Below are 20114 nucleotides of genomic sequence, written 5' to 3'. Positions count from 1 at the left end.
CCAAAGAACATTTAGAACTCCCAAACCTCACCAGACCCCCCCCCCCCCCAGCTATGATTGGAACTTACCCTGAAGAAATTTTAAGACCTTCTTTGAACCTTTCGACATTTTACACCCCTTGGACGCTTGAAACCCTTTTGACGCCAGAATACTCATTCGACCTTTTCGACACTGTCAACCCGATAGGCCCCATTTGACATTCTAGAACCCTCAGACCTGCATCAACAGTCGTCATTTGTGGACTTGGAATAACGCGCTCTGCCTATGAACATGAGAGGATTCTAGTCCAAGAGTGTTTGCATCCTCTCTCCTTGAAGTTGGTGATGACAAGTAACAGAAGTTCCCCACAATCTCTGGGAATGCTATAAGGCCACCTGAAATGTGTTGTCTCTGACATTGTTGAGGAAGTACCGGATTTAGAAATTACTTTTCATCGATGCCACACCAACACACTCCGGTTGTGCCATCCCAACACCCCAGAAAGAACACTGATATCATTGATGATGTGGGGAAAAAAGTGAAAGTATACATCAGTGTTCATTGAGTTAGATCTGATGACACTGAAGAGCAGCTTCACTTTCCGACTGAGTTCCGAGATTTCCTTGAAGGAAATGGCATCCAGACCCATGTCCTCAAGTTGAAAATTGGAGCCATTGTAATGCTTCGATTTAATCTCAACACAAAAATTGGATAACCGAATATAACTGAACAACGTGTTTGTCATGTGCATTGCACCTCTCTTGATGTATAAGTTATTGCAGGACCATTTGCTGAAAAGATAATTTTATTGCTGAAGCTTGATTTCCCCAACCTTCTTCAGTTCTTTTGCCATTTAAAATAAACCTTCATCAATTTCCATTTCGATCCGCATTCACTCTCACCAAAAACAAAAACTATGGTCAAAACCCAAGACACAATCTGTATTAATCTTCCGGAACGATCTTCACACATGGTCAGCTTTACACGGCAATATCAAGAGTGCGGTCTTTCAACAGTCTCAAAACACAAGTGAAGCAAATGTACAAACGGCATTTTTCAAGGAAGAGATGGCACATACACCAGCAATGTTGCCAACAGGGAGATTCTGTGAAATATTGTTGGATTCTGAATCCAGTTATTTGGAGAAACTCCAGTTATTTGGAGAAAAAGTGAAAGTTACAATTATTTTGAGGACAATAAGTTGAAACAAGGATTCACACACAGCCTCACCAGTGAGGGAAGATTCTCTTTATTGATTCACGAGACAGAGATTATTTTTGGGGAATTTCTGTGGGTTCAACTCGCAAGAATTAATTTCGGATGGAGAAATGTTACTGATGACTGAGAAACCAAAAGGTGGTGAGAAATTCCAAGTGTTTTCAAAGAAATATACTGAGGGAAATTTCTGTCAAAAAAAAATCCTCCCTTTTGGATTTGGTTACAACCAACTTCCCCAACAATGTCTCATGCTCTCTCCCTCTGCTCCGACTGGGATATCTGGTAATGCTAGGTTCCCACTGTCGTGCGATCCGTTACGAACGCCACGATTGGCCATTCGGAGCTGATCATGGAATTTCTCTGAAAGCTGTTCCCACTATCACGATGTGCGGCACGATTGAAATCATGGTCTCACAGAGCGTGGTGTTTTTCTTGTCTAAGATCGATCCCGATCACCACGATTAGGAAGCACCATTAGATGCGATCTGTCGCGCTTTGTTACGATGCAATACGATCTGAAACGATGATCCCGATTGACAATTGATCGTGTTGATTGTAGAAAAATTTTGAACCGTTCAAAAATTTCCTGCGATTAACACGATTGCCATGAGTGACCTCAAGATCTGATAAGATCTGATAGGAATGTGCAGGATTCAGACCACGATTTCAATTGTGCCGCGCATCGTGATAGTGGGAACCGAGCATAAGGTGTAGATTTCTCCAGCCATTCTCGGAGAACAGCCTCAGTAGTGGTGAGTCTGGCAATCCATCAGGCAAATTGGCAGGGAATGAAAGCAGCCATCACACTTCAGGACTGGCCTCCCATATCTATCACTCTTGTTATCAACACAGCTTGGGAATTCTTCTTCAGAGACATGCTCACCTTTATGCACTTCCAGTGGCCTGCAAAAGTATTCACCCCCTCCAAAGTTTTCACATTTTGATGCCACCTGAGCATATTTCATGATGCTTTAAAATAATACATATTGTTACGGATTTCACAATCTGATGCGATTAATGCATCCACACATCCAGGTCCTCAGATAGTTATTTCCCTAAATACATGTCCAGGATAGACCCATCCCCATGTCTGGTGGGATTCTAAATGTGATGCATTGAGAAGGATAAAGAATAGATCCCCTCTCTTATGGGAAGCTTTTTCTCTTTACGACAGACACGTTCATGCACACGAGATACTCGTTTCTTTCACGGACGCTGAGACCCGCCTTTGTCCAGCAACATCAACACACATTTCTTTCACGGACGCTGAGACCCGCCTTTGTCCAGCAACATCAACACACATTTCTTTCACGGACGCCGAGACCCGCCTTTTTCCATCGACGTTCGACACCCCATCCAACAGTTCTCTGGACGCTCGCTGACGTCTTTTCATATCGGGCTGAACAGTGAAGTGATCATTGTTGTTTTTCCAGTTTTATGAGCACTTCACGTTTCTGCTCGGTAATTCTGACAAATGGCTGTTTTTTTGCTCGCCCAGCACCACAAAGATGGCCTTGAAAGCAGGAATAACCGCGGACTTGCGGGTTGTCACGGTAATGGTGGGCAAGTGGAGCGGGGTGAATTTGGGGGGAGTCTGTGCCGCCGAGACAGACCGCCTCTAAAAAACGGAGAGCCGTGAGAGCGGCGTGCGCGTGGGTCAGTCACCAACGAGTGAGGCACTGGTCGGTCGATGGCGAATCAGTTTGTCAGTCAGTCAGTCAGCATCAGTTCACCAGTGCCAGTCAGACGGCTGCTTCGCCATTTCCAGTCAGACAGCGACTTTCATTGTTCGAGTCAGACACTTTGCTTCGTCCGTACCAGTCAGACGGTTTGCTTCGTCCGTGCCAGTCAGATGGTTTGCTTCGTCCGTGCCAGTCAGACGGTTTGCTTCGTCCGTGCCAGTAAGACGGTTTGCTTTGTTTGTGCCAGTCAGACAGCTGGTTGCTTCATCTTTACCAGTCAGATGGCTGGTTGCTTCGTCGGTTCCAGTCAGACGACTCGTTGCTTTGTCGGTTCCAGTCAGATGGCTGGTTGCTTCGTCGGTTCCAGTCAGACGACTCGTTGCTTTGTCGGTTCCAGTCAGATGGCTGGCTGCTTCGTCAGTTCCAGTCAGACTGCTGGCTGCTTCGTCGGTTCCAGTCAGACCGCTGGCTGCTTCGTCGGTTCCAGTCAGACCGCTGGCTGCTTCGTCGGTTCCAGTCAGACCGCTGGCTGCTTCGTCGGTTCCAGTCAGACCGCTGGCTGCTTCGTCGGTTCCAGTCAGACCGCTGGCTGCTTCGTCGGTTCCAGTCAGACCGCTGGCTGCTTCGTCGGTTCCAGTCAGACCGCTGGCTGCTTTGTCGGTTCCAGTCAGACCGCTGGCTGCTTTGTCGGTTCCAGTTAGACGGCTCGTTGCTTTGTCAGTTCCAGTCAGACCGCTGGCTGCTTCGTCGGTTCCAGTCAGACCGCTGGCTGCTTCGTCGGTTCCAGTCAGACGGCTCGTTGCTTCGTCGGTTCCAGTCAGACCGCTGGCTGCTTTGTCGGTTCCAGTCAGATGGCTCGTTGCTTCGTCGGTTCCAGTCAGATGGCTCATTGCTTCGTCGGTTCCAGTCAGACGGTCGTTGCTTTGTCGGTTCCAGTCAGACGGTCGTTGCTTTGTCGGTTCCAGTCAGACGGGTGCCCTTGGTGTACCTATTTATTGGGGGTGACGTCGACTGGCGTTCAAGGCTGTTGGCAGTTGGGTGCTGGTGACGGACAAGACACGCGCACACATTTCAGGACATTTTCATTTGACGGACGACTTCTCTTTGGTGAGCGAGACGAATCGCCCCACCCCGCCCCCCGTGAATGATCTGCCGGGTATCCAGGCATCGTTCTGGGCCCTGTTCTTTTTCCAGTTTTCATCAATGATCTCTCTTCTCTGGGAAATCCTCTTTATCTCTTTGCTGATGACTCCCCCTCTGCCATACAATCTGTCATCCCTCAGATCGGCAAGCAGCAGCTTCTTCGCTCTCTGCAGATCTCGATAAAATCATCAGATGGTCTAACATGTGGAACATGTCTTTCAATCCTGACAAATCTCACACCCTTACAATATCTGTCTGAAAGGAAAGGACCATCTGAAACCTCACCCCCCTCCCCCCCGGCACCCTCTCACCACTATCTACTTTGTCAACAATCCTCTCGAAGAAGTCCTTTCATTCAAGCTTCTGCATCTCACTATCTGCCATGATCTTTCCTGGGAAAGCCACATTTACAAACTGGCCTCCAAAACCAGTCCCCGACTGGGAATCCTCCATCGTGCAAAGTCCTTTCTTGGCACACCTGAGATCCTGACCACATTCAAAGCTTTTGTCCACAGCCTGATGGAGTACTGTTCTCCCCTCTGAGCTGGTGTTCCCGCCTGTCACCTTTCTCAGCTTCACGCTGTACAAACCAAGGCATTTAGGATCATTGGTATCTCCCGCGATGAGGCTGAGTCTTTGGGTCTGTCGACGAAGTTTTAGAACACCTTGAAACAGAAAATACTTGAAAATCTCAGTTGAGGTTGTTTATCGAAGAATGAAACAGAAGGGACACACACGTGCGTGGAAACATCGTCTGTTGCGAATCCCAAGCAGTCTCTCGCTTCACATAAGATTACAATGTGTGTATATATATATATATATATATATATATATATATATATATATATATATATATATATATATATATATGTATGTATGTAATTTTCGCAGGGCTTGCTTTACTCTCAAGCATTTTTTTCCCAAGAAAACTAATTAATCAATGACAAGACACAATGAAGGTTTGAGAAAGTACAGATGGGTTTTTGCAGAGTTAAAATCACAAACGCAGCATGAAAAAATTTCTCCTGCTCTGAGCCTCACTCCAGATAGCCCGGACGAGGAAGTAAAGTGATTGTGACCCTTTGGCGAGGTAATCCATGGGTGAACGGAGCATAGATAAGGTGAACAACGCACCATGAACAAACCTCCCAACTTGCTTTTCCCAATGCATATTTATTAAAATCTAACACACTGGCTCAGGTGAATTCGCATTTTTCCCCATCAGAAGTTAAATTAAAATGTTTTACTATAGGTCTATCTCTATCTCTATCTCTATCTCTATCTCTATCTCTATCTCTATCTCTCTCTCAGTCTCTCTCTCAATCTCTCTCTCAATCTCTCTCTCTCTCTTCCTCCCCCCCCCCCCCCCCGCAGACATGTTGGTGGTCTTTCTGTGTTTTACCATAGACTCTCCAGTTTCACTTCCCTTGCTCTATTTGCGATACATGTCCGTCCGTGCCACGGATTTCATTGCGTATGGTCCTCGTCCGGACCATTCACTCGGCGTATGACACGTTCCGCATAAACCCCCGCCATATTTCCCCAGGGCGCTCAAGGTCCGCCAGCAACCCCTTTCTGGTAAAATTACCAAAATCATTAATCGCTGCTCGCCTTCACTCGATCATTCCTCTATTTTTCCTGCCTTTAGAATAAACTGCCACACTCTCTTCAATCCCACTCTTCAAAACAGCTGTTCACCACCACCTCTTATCTTCCCCCATCCAAAACCATGATATTTTCTACCCCCGTTAATCCACCCCAAAGCAGCCCTGCTTTCCTTCCCAAAAGTTCCCCGGCGTGCAAGGTTCTGAAAGTCACTGTCGTGTCCATCTTGTTTTCCCCGTGTTCCCCACCCCATCATTCTCCCTTCCACAGATCTAATATCTGTATTCCCCACTGTTTTGTCCTCCCTTCTCCCACCACTCTCATCTCCTGCTCCCCTTGATGAACATTCTGTGTGTTCACGCTCATCCGAGCCTCGACAATGCATTTGGAAAAAAAACAAAAAACCCCCAGAATTCTCGGTTGCATAATATTCAAACCCTTTGCCAAATTCACCTGCGCAAGTGGGGTGGGGTGAATTTGGGGGGAGTCTGTGCCGCCGAGACAGACCGCCTCTAAAAAACGGAGAGCGGTGAGAGCGGCGTGCGCGTCGGTCAGTCACCTGAAATCACTTCTGGAACAAATTAATTGTTTGAAAGTTCACAAAATAAGTGTAATCAGTTTAACGTGAATGTAATCACTGGTTTAAAAATGAAACTCCCCCACATATCCAAGGAGTATATTGCAGTGCAACTCATTTGGTCACTCATTATCTTTGAGTGCAGTGAAATCCATACTTCATAAGTGGAAAATGAATCATCTCACCTGGACTCTTCCCAAATCACATCGCTCATCAAACTCTTCTCTTCACCTTCTGTGTTTGTTCCCGTTTTGCCATATCAGGAATAAAACCTTCGACCGCTCCCTTTCCCATATTATCACGAAATGAATATAGTGTAAATTTCATCATTTCAGATGTAGCAGAGACATAATCAACCGCTTCAACTTCTTGTGTTCCAATGTACAAACGTACACAATCAAACATTTTCCAGAAGAAATCATTTACAAGTGTCACGTTTGTGTTATTCGCAGCCTTAGTGAATGTAAATTTACACAACAAGAAACTTTCGGCTCGATTCAAATAAGTTTGTTGATTATTTATTTCAAAACTTTTTGCTCCCTTTGCATTACAGTCTGTTCCAGTTATGGCATTTACCTTGAAGTAATCTTCTCTTTCTTCGTGGAGTTTGAGATGACAATGGTATCATCCAAATCATAGATACTATCAATTGTTTCCATACTTGTATTTCTTTCAGAAAAAAGATGTTAAAACTTTTGAAACCCTGACCCAAGTATTTGAATTATTTTCTGTCGTTCTTGGGGAGACAACTGAGTTTTGCCTTTCTTAATTTATTTTATGGCTTGCAATTTATGAGATTCCTTCTGGGCATCTTTTATACTCTTCACAGCACCCGCTACATTTCCCACAGCAGAAGCAGTTGAACCAATGAGGTCTTTATGTTAAAGAATAGTTGAACCAATACCAATTGGAGTATCAATTATACCATCTCCTTTTTTTCTAACTTGATGTCCAACACCCTTTTGTCTCAGGATAGCAGTATCCTCAACCAATATACATACCTTCCCCCTTGTAGTATGGGGAAAGGAACATCCCATCCCCTGTAATTATGTTATATTTTTCCAAGTCGTGTTTCCTCACAATAACCATTGTATTTATTTATTGGAAAACTTCACGGAGGTGAATTCTGATGGATATAATTTCTCCATTAATATAAATCATGTGATTATCTTTGTCGGTTAAGGCTCAGTCACACCTTGACGTTTTAGCCAGCGATGGCAACGTATTAAAATTTATGTAAAACGCTGGCTTACGTTGAACTTTTGATGTTTTTTTTTAAAGATTCGGACGTATTCATAGCGACTTGGTCTTATGTACAACGCATTGGTAACGGACACAGAACGTTTCGTTGTGTTATACATAACTTATACCAACGAATGCTGAACCTGTTGTCGGCCGACACAACCGATGCCCAACGATAGTCTAACTTGGCATAGCGCGTTGCACGCATCGCCGACGATGTCGTGACGTAGCCCATTAAAAGGCTGACGCACAACGATTCGAATCATAACTGCTGTAGAAATGGAAGTGTCAACATCGCAGTCACACCTCGGCGATCTTGCCAGCGTATGCCGACCGAAGAAAAATGTGTCTAAAACGTTGGGGCATGTCAAATACGGTATGAGTAAGTTTGGTATACGTGAGTAGAACGCTAAAGTACGCTATCATACGTCGTAGTAAGTAGAGTACGTCAAGAAATTTTAAACATGTTCAAAATTTTACGACGTACTCGGCGTATGACACGTTCCGCATGCGATGGGGATAAGTTTTACACACGATATGCGGACGCTTACACACGTCCACAAACGCTACTTATAAGCTACTCATAAGTTGAAACACGTCGCGGTAATGTCTTTTTTACGCGAAACTTATTTCTAACTTATGTTTGACGTGCTTTGAACCAATTCTTTACGTAGTCCCAACACACATTGACTTATGTAGATGTATTCCAATGACGTCTTCCGGTCGAAAAAAAAAAGTAAATGAACGTGTTTCTAACTTACAACTGCCATATAAAGACGTGTTCCCAGCGATTTTGGAAATTGGTATATAAAAATGGTGTTCATAAAAGGGGAACCCAACAGTGTTTTCGAGTCCTTTTTGAGTCGATGTCCATGTCAGCAGTAACAGTATCAGTATCAGTATCAGTAACAGTATTAGTATTAGTATTAGTATTAGTTTGTTCATGTTGGCAGTAGTAGGTGAGTGTGAGAGGGAGGGTGTGGGTTATGATGGATCCTCCTTGCGTCCGCGTGTCCACGGGTAGGAGACATCTTTGCACCATTGTTCGAAGTTCTTCGCGGCTAATTTATTATGGGGCTTTTCCAACAATGAGCTATGGCTTGTTTTTACGATTTAGGTCTATTGATCAAATGGACATAATGTACAAATGCAAATAATGTACAAGGAAAGTACTTAACCATTCTACTTATAGACGGTCCCACATGGACACACACACGCACACAAAATACCCAAAAGAAACGGACCCAAATGGTATTTATTCGGCTCTCCAGCCGTGGAGGATAGTTTGACTGGGAGCCAGGATGGCCGACTACCTGGGCTGCGAGCGCACGGCAAGACGTCCACCCCTTCCTGGAGCTCCGTTCACCAAAAAACGGACCAGGGCAGCCAGACGCAGAGCAGCGCCAGTGATGAGATGAGACCAGACCAGCACCACCCACGAGATGAGATGAGAGCAGACCAGCGCTTGCGACGAGATGAGAGCAGACCAGCGCCTGCGACGAGATGAGAGCAGACACTGACGACAGGACGAGAGCAGAAGCCAGCGACGAGACGAGAGCAGACGCCGGTGACATGACGAGACCAGAATAATCAACCAACCGCGCCATACTGTCTATTTCTTTCCTCTCTGTCGCGTCGGGGGCAGGGGGGATGTGTCTCACCCCTCCACACACCTCATTCGCCGGGCAAATCCGTTGTCTCTCCATGATTGGTCGGGGGGCATGTTGGGGAGTCTCGATTCCTTACACACTTACACTTAATTCCCATTAGACACAGGGGATGGATTCTCACTAGAAACACACTTACCAATATAACTGATCGATGGGGACCTGAATGTTGAGTGCAGTAAGCTTCCAGATTCGCAACAAGACTCGATCATCCTTATTTTTCATATCCAATGGTTTATCAAAATACTTTGATTCATCCCTCACAGTTGAACCTTGTTTTCCATCTTTTGTGAGAAGAAACATTAATCTCGGAGTTAGTTTAACAGGGGGTTGAGCAGAACTCAAGAACCTTGATTCATCTGAAAATATCGATCCCTTTTCTTGAACAAGATGAAATATTGCTGGTTGTTCTGGTGGAATGATTCCTGCTTTGGTTTTTGAATCCGCTGAATATCCATCGTTTTGAAGAGCCTTCACAATATAATCAGGAGGTTGATGAATCTCTTCCAGTTGTTGAAATAATCCATCATCATATTCTAATTCTCCTGCATGCTCGAATTCTTCCTCGGTAACTTGACTGAAATATTTTAACATTTGAAGTTTTCTCGGAGTAAATTCTATTGTGGGAACTGTGGAAGAATCTATAATTTTTCTTGCGAAGTTTTTAAAAGTGGTTTAAAAAATTTATTTTGTTTTCTTTCAAATGCTTCTTCACCTGTTAGTTTCTGTCTGCGTTTCTTCTTTATGTCTTCCTGTTGTTTTTCAACTTTTGAAACCAACCCTTGATGCTCCTTAAATCTTCTTGCTCTTTCTTTCGCATCCATTTATTTATTGGAACATATCATTCACTGAATTATAAAGGTCAGCAAGGAAATTTTCCTTTTCTTCATCATTAAAGTGGATGTGTTCAAATAAATCCTTTAAATATTTCATCAAATTCTTCATTAACATTAAAACGAGTTGTAATTTCTTCTTCAATAATACAAGCATCTCTGCTTTTCATACGTTTGCGTTGAGTTTCTTCATCAACATCAAAACCGAATGATAAAATCTTAACCCCATTACCACTCAGGTCAGGTATGGGAGCATATGCCAGAACAGCGCGTCGCTGCGTCCACTTTCCACCGTTACTCCATGGGCCTCCGTCTGGCCATCCCCCAGGCAGATGCCAGGCCCATCCCCATCTCCTTGAGATGCCAGTCATCCTGCTGCAACCACGTGGCACGTGGTCGGCCCATTGGACTCCTCCACTCACGAGAGTCCCTCGCTGAGAGAATCTGGTGAGCAGGATCAGCGTCAGGAAAACGAGCCACATTTCCATACAGCCGCAACTGACGCTCACGGACTACGCAGGTAACAAATCTCATCCGAGTCTCTCTCAGCAACCGCTCGTTGGACACAAAATCCGACCAGCGATAGCCAAGGATTCTCCGAAGAGACCTGGAACCAAACAAAGGAATTAAGTCTCCGTCTCAGATCCTTGGTCAGAGTCCAAGTCTCGCATCCATAGAGCAAGACTGGAAGCACCAAGGACTTGAAGACTCAGAGTTTCGTCCTCCCACACAGGTACCGGCAGCACCACACCCCATGATCCAGTGAATCCACGACTCCCCAGGCCCGACCCAGACGTCCATTGACCTCTGACTCTCAGCCAGCAGAGACATGAATATCACTGCCAAGGTAAGTGAATCTCTCCACGACCTCAACGTCCTCACCACAAACAGACACAGACAGGACAGCAGCATCCAAGATGTCATTGAAAGGCTGGATCTTTGTTTTGACCCAAGAAACCCGTAATCCCAACGACTCCGACTCCTCATTCATCACCTCGAGGGCCCCCAAAAGGTTATCTGAAGTCTCCGCAAAGATGACTGCATCATCTGCGAAATCAAGGTCTGAGATCTTGACATTCCCAAACAATGCACCGCAGCTTGATCTCTCCGACATCCTCACTGGAATCAAGTCCATACAAGTGCTAAAAAGTGCAGGGGGGTAGTACACACCCCTGACGAACTCCAGTAACAACTGGAAAAAAGTCAGAGATGGTACCACCACATTTCACAGCACTCTCAGTACCAGAGTAGAATTCAGACATCAGATCAATCAGTTTTGGTGGCACCCCACAAAGACCTAGAAACCTCCAGAGGGTATCCTGATTCACTGAATCGAACGCTTTACAGAGATCAACATAGGCTGCTAGCAGCCCCTGCCAAAACTCTTATCTGCGTTCGGTGAGGACCCGAAGAGCAAGGATATGGTCCATTGTTGACCTCTTTGGTGTGAAGCCTGATTGCTCTGGACGTTGGTGCTCAAGTAGATGGTGGCAAACCCTATCAAGAATTATCCGAGCAAAGACCTTGCCCGGCACTGAGAGCAGCGTCTCCTCTCGGTAGTTGTTGCAGTCTTGGCGATCACCCTTCCCTTTCCAGAGAGGGACAACAAGGCCCCTCTTCCAATCAGTTGGGATGATGCCTTTGTTCCAGGCAGAGCACAAAACTGCATCCAACGACATGAGTGCAGCATTTCTGCCAGCCTTGAGAAGTCCAGCATGGATGCCACAGATCCCTGGAGCTTTACCCCATTTCAACCGGTTCACCGCACCCCGTGTTTCCACAAGCGAAGGTAGACCACAGTTGATTGGAGGGTCAGCAACAGGGATTGCAACACCCCTGAAGTCCAACTCAACAGCTGGTGGATCAGCCTGATAGAACCGCTCAAAGTAACCGGCCCAACGGGCCCTCACTTCAGACTCCTCTGTCAAGAGCCTACCACTCTCTGCTCGAACTGCAGTGCTCCGAGGGATGGGCTTGGAAGAACGCAATGCGCTAATTCCCCTGTAAGCGGGACGAGAATCACGTGTCCACAGGTGATGCTCCACCCCCTCACAGATTCCTCGCGCATCGGCCTCCTTGTCCACCCTTAGTGCACGTACAGTTTTAAGCCTCAGCTCCCTGAACAGCTCAGCTCTGCCATTCAGCCTGGCCCTGCGACTATGGTCAATGGTATCCAGTGTCCCTTGAGAGACAAAATTCTTCTTTGCCCTGCGGTGAGTTCCAAGACATCCACTGGCAACATCAAGGATGGTGGTCTTGAAAGCACTCCACAACTCTTCAGGACCCCCCAAAGCACCCAGACCCCCAAATGTCCACTCAGCCTGTTCGCAAACTCCTCAGCTACCCTCTCATCCTTGAGCTCGTCAAGATCCAGCAGCGGTTGGGATGGTACCATTCTCCCGGATTTAAGGTGCAGCTTTAGAGTTGCGACAACAAGCCGGTGGTCAGGATTGAGGAACTGAACACTCAGGTAGATCCAGCAGTTCTCGATCACCCTCCAACGACCATCAACGAGGACATCGTCAATCTCCTTTGCCACACCGACAGCATTGGAATACCAAGTCCAGGGATGAGCTTGTGGGCGCTGAAACCATGAACCAGCCACCCTATGTCCATGACTTCTTACAAAGTCAAGGAACTTAGTGCTACTCTGGTTCATGGTTCCTGACCCATGGGGACCAACACATGTCTCATAACCATCCCGATCAGTTCCTGTCGATGCAGTGAAGTCTCCCAAGACTCGAAGTGTATCTTGTCTGCAGCAGTGATCAACCACAATCTTGAGCATGGCGTCGAATGCAACCTTCATGGTGAGATCACTCACCTCAGTTGGAGCAGAGACAGAGACCAGGGAAATGACACCTAAGGAGTGATGAATCCTTAGTCTCATAATACGCTCGTTGTCTGGTGCAACTTCAATTGTCATTGGGGTCAGCTTATTGGACACAGCGACAGCAAGTCCTTGAATATGGTAACCATCAGATCGACCAGACCAATCGTAGGTGTAACCACCCACCATTATCTCGGCGCAATCCGTTCTCCGAATCTCAGAGAGTGCTGCAATACCGATGTCCAAACGCTTGAGCTCAGATGATAACAGAGACAGGTGACCATCCTCTCTTCAGGATAAGACATTCCAGGCACCCACCCGAAGGGACCACCTCAGGTGAACCCAAGTAGACCGCCATCTGGTGGACGACACCTCAGCACCACTCTGACAAACTCTCCTGCAATCTGACCCAGGAATGTTACCCCATGGTTTCCCTCCTATCATCAAAGATTGGGGGTCCCGAAGGCTTTGCTCCAATCCTGTCATCCGGTGAGCCGCCCTGAGAAGGGAAGCTGCACAGGCGGTACTCCCACGGAGTGGGTTTTCAGATTTTTTTTTGTGTGTTTTGCGGAATGAAGGGTTTTACGGTGGCCGGAGTGCAAATCCTGCAACCAACCTCCTAATAAAAAGTAACCCAACTGCAGGAGGACGCCCGCAGACACAGTTGGGCACCAGATATGGATGGCCGTTGGCTCACAAGGAGCTCCTCCGCCCTTTGACAGGTTTTGTTTTTAATCCTGCTGGGTGTCCACATCCAAACACCCTCCTCACCAAAAAAACCTGGTGGAGCAGACGGTTTAGTCACCGACAACCCAACCATGGAACAGGTTAGTACAGGTCTACATGGTCCCTGTAGCAGGTCACAGATCTAACGTCACCTGATTAAAACTCAGATGATGTTTCATAATTTGTCTCATTCCTTCTGGATTCGTTTCAAACATCCCAAGACCATCAGATTTTAGTTTCTTGAACTCACTCTTGCAATGTGAATATTTAGTTGTACCAAGAGAAACCTCCTCAAATATTTGGCCTTCATTCCTCAATCGCATATGTTCCTCTACTGAAATATCATAATTATCTTCACCTTCTACTTCTGCAGGTCTTATTGCTGAAGTTGTTGTTAATACAATATAAACCACATGGTGCTTTACAAGCAAATTTACAATATTCTCATTTGTACTGTAGAAGAACCTTGATTTATGAAAGTTTTTTTCCAGAAGTATATTTCCCCACAAGATTTATAATAATAGTTGTCATTTATATATGCAATTGTTTATAAAATAAAAAATATATCTTTTAATATCTCGTCTTGTTTCACAACAATATATTTATATTGTTATGGATTCCACCGGCGTCGGCGTGCGGACGACCGCTTTGGCCAAATTGCAGTCGCGCGCCCACCAAAGGCCGCAATCTAGTCGTAGTCTTCCGAACAAACCCCGGAAACTCGCTACGGATGCCTTAACGCATCATAAACTTGTCACTATTCTGTCCACGCGCTTCAGGGTCAATCGCCGAATTGTCGATATTCCAAACTATTCGCGCGGACAGAAAATACCGAGAGTTTATACCTCGACGGGAACTTGTACGGACACGAGCCACTTACGCGTGCTCGTTCCGTGTGCGAAGCCGAGCGGTTTTATATCGCCAAGTTCCGTCGGACTAGATTATTACTTTTATCGGCTTTAATTGCAAGTTAATTCCCCGAACGCTTCGTGACAGTCAATGGTGGGAAATGACGGAGCGAGCAGATCGACATTTAAAAAATGAGGCATTTATTCTCACAAGCATGCAATCAATGAATGGGGGGATGGGAACAAGACACGAGCAAAAGCCAAGAGCCGATGTCTATTTTTATATACAGGCACGCACTTAACAACAATTCTACTTCATGAGACAAGGCGCCACAGACTTCCATACAAAACCAAAGGAAAAGAATCTTGCTCGTGAGCCTTTAATGATACTCAGAGACGCGATGACCAAAGGACTCCAAGAGTCCATGCTGGTTACCTGGCCGCCCCTTGGTGGCAACTCGGCGGTCTTCGGTACGGCGACACTTGGTGTCTGTTTCGTTGGCTCGTTGCCAACGCGCCAGTCGCTTGAGCAGTTCGGCGGCTTGAGCAGCCGGGCGAGCAGCTTGAATCGTGGCTTGGTCGGTCGGGCCTGACATGCGACGCAGCTTGCTTGTCCCCGACTCTCCACGCTCCACTCTCCACACCAACTGGCTACTGACTTCCACAGCTCCTGGCTCCAAAGAACTGCGATGACCACGACGACAATGACACAACCGACCGACGACAACGACGACTCCATCAACGGCAACGACAACGACCCCAACCACGACTGGCCCCAACGACGACGACAACGATGGTGATCTGCTTTCGCCCTTTTTATCATGTGGGGTGCTCGCCCTCGAACCTTCACCCGAGGCTGGGCTCCGCCTATTTTCACCTCTGCCCTTTTACCCCTGGTGGAAACCCCATCTCTGATTGGCCAGTCCGTTTCAAGGCAGAGCCCATTTTGATCCGATTATGCAAATCAGCCGTTTCACGGCTGTTTGCACACAGACGTTCTGATTGGCCAATATTTTCCAAGGCAGAGCCCATTTTGATCCAATTATGCAAATCAGCCATGTCACGGCTGATTTGCACACGGACTCTGGAATGTGGCCCCTCCTGTGATGCGGCGTGTCCGCGTTGACAGCATTTTGCCGCTGTCGCTGAGGAGAATGTTATAGTGTTTGTCGAGGAGATGGCGGTGTTTGTGGAGATGGCATTGTTGAGAGATGATGGCGTTGTGGTGGAGATGGCGTGGTTGTAGTGTTTGTTGAAAATCAAAGATAGAAAAGAATAACGGCGAACTCAAAGATTCACAGCCCGGCACACGAACAAGGCCCGTAATACATCGGTGGGGAAATCTAACCTGAAACACACACTTATCAAAATAACTGATCTCTGGGGAACCTGAATGGTGTTCTGTGAATTTCCACAACCGTAACAATATTTTTCATTTGTGTGTTTCATATAACCCCAAATTCCTTTTTACAACATAATGTAGACCAATTGTCTCTCCAAAAATTGTTTTTATCTGTTGAATTTAACTTGAATAAAATAAAAGTATGAGCATTTTTTCTTATTCAGCGGACGAGGGAGTTGAAAGTATGATTGAGTAAGATAAATACAATTACAACAAGAATGTCTCCCTCTGGTGTAGTTGTTTTCCATTATCGTTTGGTTTCTCTCATTAACACAATCATCAAAGATAACGAGGTTCTTTTTTGATTTATCCAAATCTTGGGGAGAAGGTATATCATCCGTATCATCACGAAGAATACAAGTTATCGGCTTTGATTTCTTTTTATATCTCCGTGTTTCACAAAATAGTTGTATTATATCTTCAATGTTGTAATCTTTTAGTTTGTTTTGAAGTTAAAATTAACCGATTATATCTTCTTTTAAATAAGATGCATTAAAATTAAAAGAAGGGAAGGAAGAAGTCGGTGTCCCGTCCGGGGGAGCTTGGTGGGACGTCATTACAGGACGGTTTGAGCGTTGAGAGTGTCTCGGCCTTTTTCTGGTGTTCTGTGTCCTTTTAAGGTTTTATTATGATCGAGTCTTCATTTAATTGGCCATTGTAACCCTCCGGGGTGCTGGGAGGTGGTGATTAAGGATAATTGACACGACTCCTGACGATGACGAGGGTTCATCATGGAGGGTTCATTGAACGAGGAAGAGGGACCGACCACGGAGGGAGAGTTCGGAAGAGTTGGAAGTCCCAAAGTGGTTCAGGGCCCCTCTGCCCCTGAAGCATACCATCACAAACTTAGAGGAAGAATTTCGGTTTTTGATGGCGTCACAACCCTCAGTCCTGACAGCCCGATAAAGATGGCGACACTGATTCACAAAGAATTACGAGATGCGTTTCATGCCAGAAAATTCAGATCTGGAGATTTCTTCATGAAGTGTAAATCAGTCGAACAATGGGAGAAGGTGATGAAAACCCAGTATTTTGACGGGCTCCGAGTTTTGTGTCATATTCCGAGGAGTCGAATGGAGAGTCGATGAGTCATTTCCGGGATTGATCCCTCCATTGAAACCGATGATATAACGAGTCATTTAGCGGAGGAAGGAGTTGTTGATGTCCGCCGTCTCACCACGGTCAGGGATGGGGTCAAACTCAAGAACACCTCGGTGGTTCTTTCTTGTGACATCCCAGTCCTTCCCCCAAAAGTTTTCTTGGGTTATGAAGCATAACTGCACAGGAATACATTCCACTCCCCCCACTCCCCGACCACCCCACCCCCATCACCCCCTTCCCCCCACCCTCCTCCCTTCCCCCTTCCCCCCACCCTCCTCCCCTCCCCCTCCCCTCCCCTTCACCTCCACCTCTCCTCTTCCCCCCTCCTCCTCCCTCCCCTCCTCCCCTCCCCCTCCCCTCACCTCCTTCCCCTCACCTCCTCCCTTACCTCCCGCTCCCCTCCCACCTCCCCTCCCCCACCCTCCCACCTCCCCTTCCTTCTCCCCTCTCCCTCCCCTCTCCCTCCCCTCCCCTCCACCTCTCCTCCTCCCCTCCCCTTCCCACTCACCTCCTCCCCCTCCCCTTCACCTCTCCTCCTCCCCTCCCCTTCCCACTCACCTCCTCCCCCTCCCCTTACCCCCACCTCCTACCCTCCTCCCTCCCCTCACCTCCTCTCCTCCCCCTCACCTCCTCCCCTCCCCCTCAACTCCTCCCCTCCCCTCTTTCTCCCCCTCCCCTCCCCCTCCCCTCCTCACCCCCTCCCCTCCCCTCCTCACCCCTCCCCTCCTCACCCCTCCCCTCCTCACCCCCTCACCTCCTCCTTCTCCCCTCCTCCCCTCCCCTCCTCCCCCTCCCCTCCACCTCTCCTCCTCCCTCCTCCCCCTCCCCTCCACCTCTCCTCCTCCCTCCTCCCCTTCCCCCCACCTCTCCTCCTCCCCCCTCACATTCCCCCACCTCCTCCCCTCCCCCACCTCCTCCCCTCCCCCACCTCCTCCCCTCCCCCACCTCCTCCCCTCCCCCCACCTCCTCCCCTCCCCCACCTCCTCCCCTCCTCCCCTCCTCCCCTCCTCCCCTCCTCCCCTCCTCTCCTCCTCTCCTCCTCCCCTCGACAACCGTTTCTCGACAACCGCTGGTCCGATCTAATTAAAACTTGCCATGTATATTGCTGGGGACCTGAGGATGTGCCTTTTCAAGGTTTGATATTAATCGGACAAGAGCTTCCCAAGTTATGGCCATTTATTTACCAACCAATGACAAGACACGTTGTTGTGTGGGCGTGGCCGATGGGAAAGGGAAGCTCAGCTGCATTCCCCATTACGTGTTACAACGTACGGACTTCTGGATAATGATGACTTCGTGTATTCTAATAATTTCTCAATTTCTTATGCGCATTTATAGATAAACACAATTCCCCAAGTTATGATAGTTTTCATATTAGCCAGTGTATAAATTTCGGTAACATCAGAGTGCTGGTGTGCTCCGAACCAGGAAGTAAATTTTTTTTCTCTCTTCTATTTTTGTTTTTCCTTGCGATGACATTGAGAAAAGGCAAAATACGTTGGCGCTAATTGAATAATTGTCCATTAAAACCTAAATTCCGAATCATTGTAACTGATGTGCAAACTTCCGCGCCACGCACAAACGGGCACGCGAGAGCGAATAAACGGCCTGTGTGGTTGTTGTTTGTTGCTCGTGGATGGAATATAATTTTTTTTATTTTTATTTTTATTTTTTTTTTAAGGGCATGTACTAGTTATCTGAAGAACCGGACCGCATACACTTTGCTCACCGAGCCGGATGTTCCCTCGATTCTTTAAATCTGTCTGAAAATTCAAAACGGGAATGTGGTGGGGGGGGGGGTAGCAGTGTAAAGTTATTATTATTATAATTATTATTTTACTTTGTAACGTTTACTTCCACTTTATTCATATATTTTCCGTTTTTGGTTGAAATCTTGACTTCGGTTCCGTGGAGTTTGGGGAGAATCGGGGCTCTGACTCCGTCAAGAAACAACAAATGGAGGAGGAAGAAGAAGAGGAATCAGAAGAAGAATGTGGAACAACAGGACAGTGAAGAAAAACTTCCGGGTGATCTTTTGAACCTTATGCTGTGACTGCAACCCAGCTCGTGGTGGTCGTGGTCGTGGTCGTGGTCGTGGTCGTGGTCGTGGTGGTCGTTTCTGAACTGAAGAGGTATGTTCGGAATCTCTTATTTAATTATGAGGAAGATTTGGAAAACGTTAATTTAAAGATAAAATAATTTATTTTCGATGATTATCTGGAATGAAGAAAAGTTAAAGTAATTTTTATTAAATGTTTGTTGTTGTGTTTGTTGATTTAATGAGATGTTTGATGGAAACTTCCTTCCTCATCCCAAAAATACAAACAAAATGATCGTGTGGATCTAAAATGTTACATTCCTGGTAAACATTCCACTAACATTCCATCCTTTGTTTAACGGGAGTCTCCGGGCAGGAATTCCCTCCTCCGGTTCGTGATGAAGACACGTGTCTGTGAACAACACGTGGTGCTCCGTGTCTGTGAACAACACGCGGTGCTCCGTGTCTGTGTACAACACGTGGTGCTCCGTGTCTGTGAACAACACGTGGTGCTCCGTGTCTGTGAACAACACGTGGTGCTCCGTGTCTGTGAACAACACGTGGTGCTCCGTGTCTGTGAACAACACGTGGTGCTCCGTGTCTGTGAACAACACGTGGTGCTCCGTGTCTGTGAACAACACGTGGTGCTCCGTGTCTGTGAACAACACGCGGTGCTCCGTGTCTGTGAACAACACGCGGTGCTCCGTGTCTGTGAACAACACGCGGTGCTCCGTGTCTGTGAACAACACGCGGTGCTCCGTGTCTGTGAACAACACGCGGTGCTCCGTGTCTGTGAACAACACGCGGTGCTCCGTGTCTGTGAACAACACGCGGTGCTCCGTGTCTGTGAACAACACGCGGTGCTCCGTGTCTGTGAACAACACGCGGTGCTCCGTGTCTGTGAACAACACGCGGTGCTCCGTGTCTGTGAACAACACGCGGTGCTCCGTGTCTGTGAACAACACGCGGTGCTCCGTGTCTGTGAACAACACGCGGTGCTCCGTGTCTGTGAACAACACGCGGTGCTCCGTGTCTGTGAACAACACGCGGTGCTCCGTGTCTGTGAACAACACGCGGTGCTCCGTGTCTGTGAACAACACGCGGTGCTCCGTGTCTGTGAACAACACGCGGTGCTCCGTGTCTGTGAACAACACGCGGTGCTCGGTGTCGGTCTCTGAGACGAGAGGATGTAGAAGAGCCTGAACAAGGGTCATTGAAGCCCT

General features: G+C 47.1%; 1 protein-coding gene across 2 annotated transcripts in view; it reads left to right on the top strand.

Annotated features, from left to right (window-relative positions):
- Positions 1 to 18089: 18089 nt before the first annotated feature.
- LOC147029139 (uncharacterized) overlaps positions 18090 to 20114 on the top strand; it is a 48309-nt gene continuing 46284 nt past the window's right edge. For both annotated transcript variants that reach the window (XM_085876265.1, XM_085876264.1), the window contains exon 1: positions 18090 to 18985. The gene's annotated coding sequence lies outside the window, so the exon portion shown is untranslated. The remainder of the gene's footprint in view (positions 18986 to 20114) is intronic.

Source organism: Eptatretus burgeri, chromosome 4, assembly GCF_056783735.1.
Source record: "Eptatretus burgeri isolate ZD-2024b chromosome 4, Ebu_testis_v1, whole genome shotgun sequence".
Lineage (NCBI taxonomy): Eukaryota > Metazoa > Chordata > Myxini > Myxiniformes > Myxinidae > Eptatretus > Eptatretus burgeri.
This window is presented reverse-complemented; position numbering and strand designations above follow the sequence as displayed.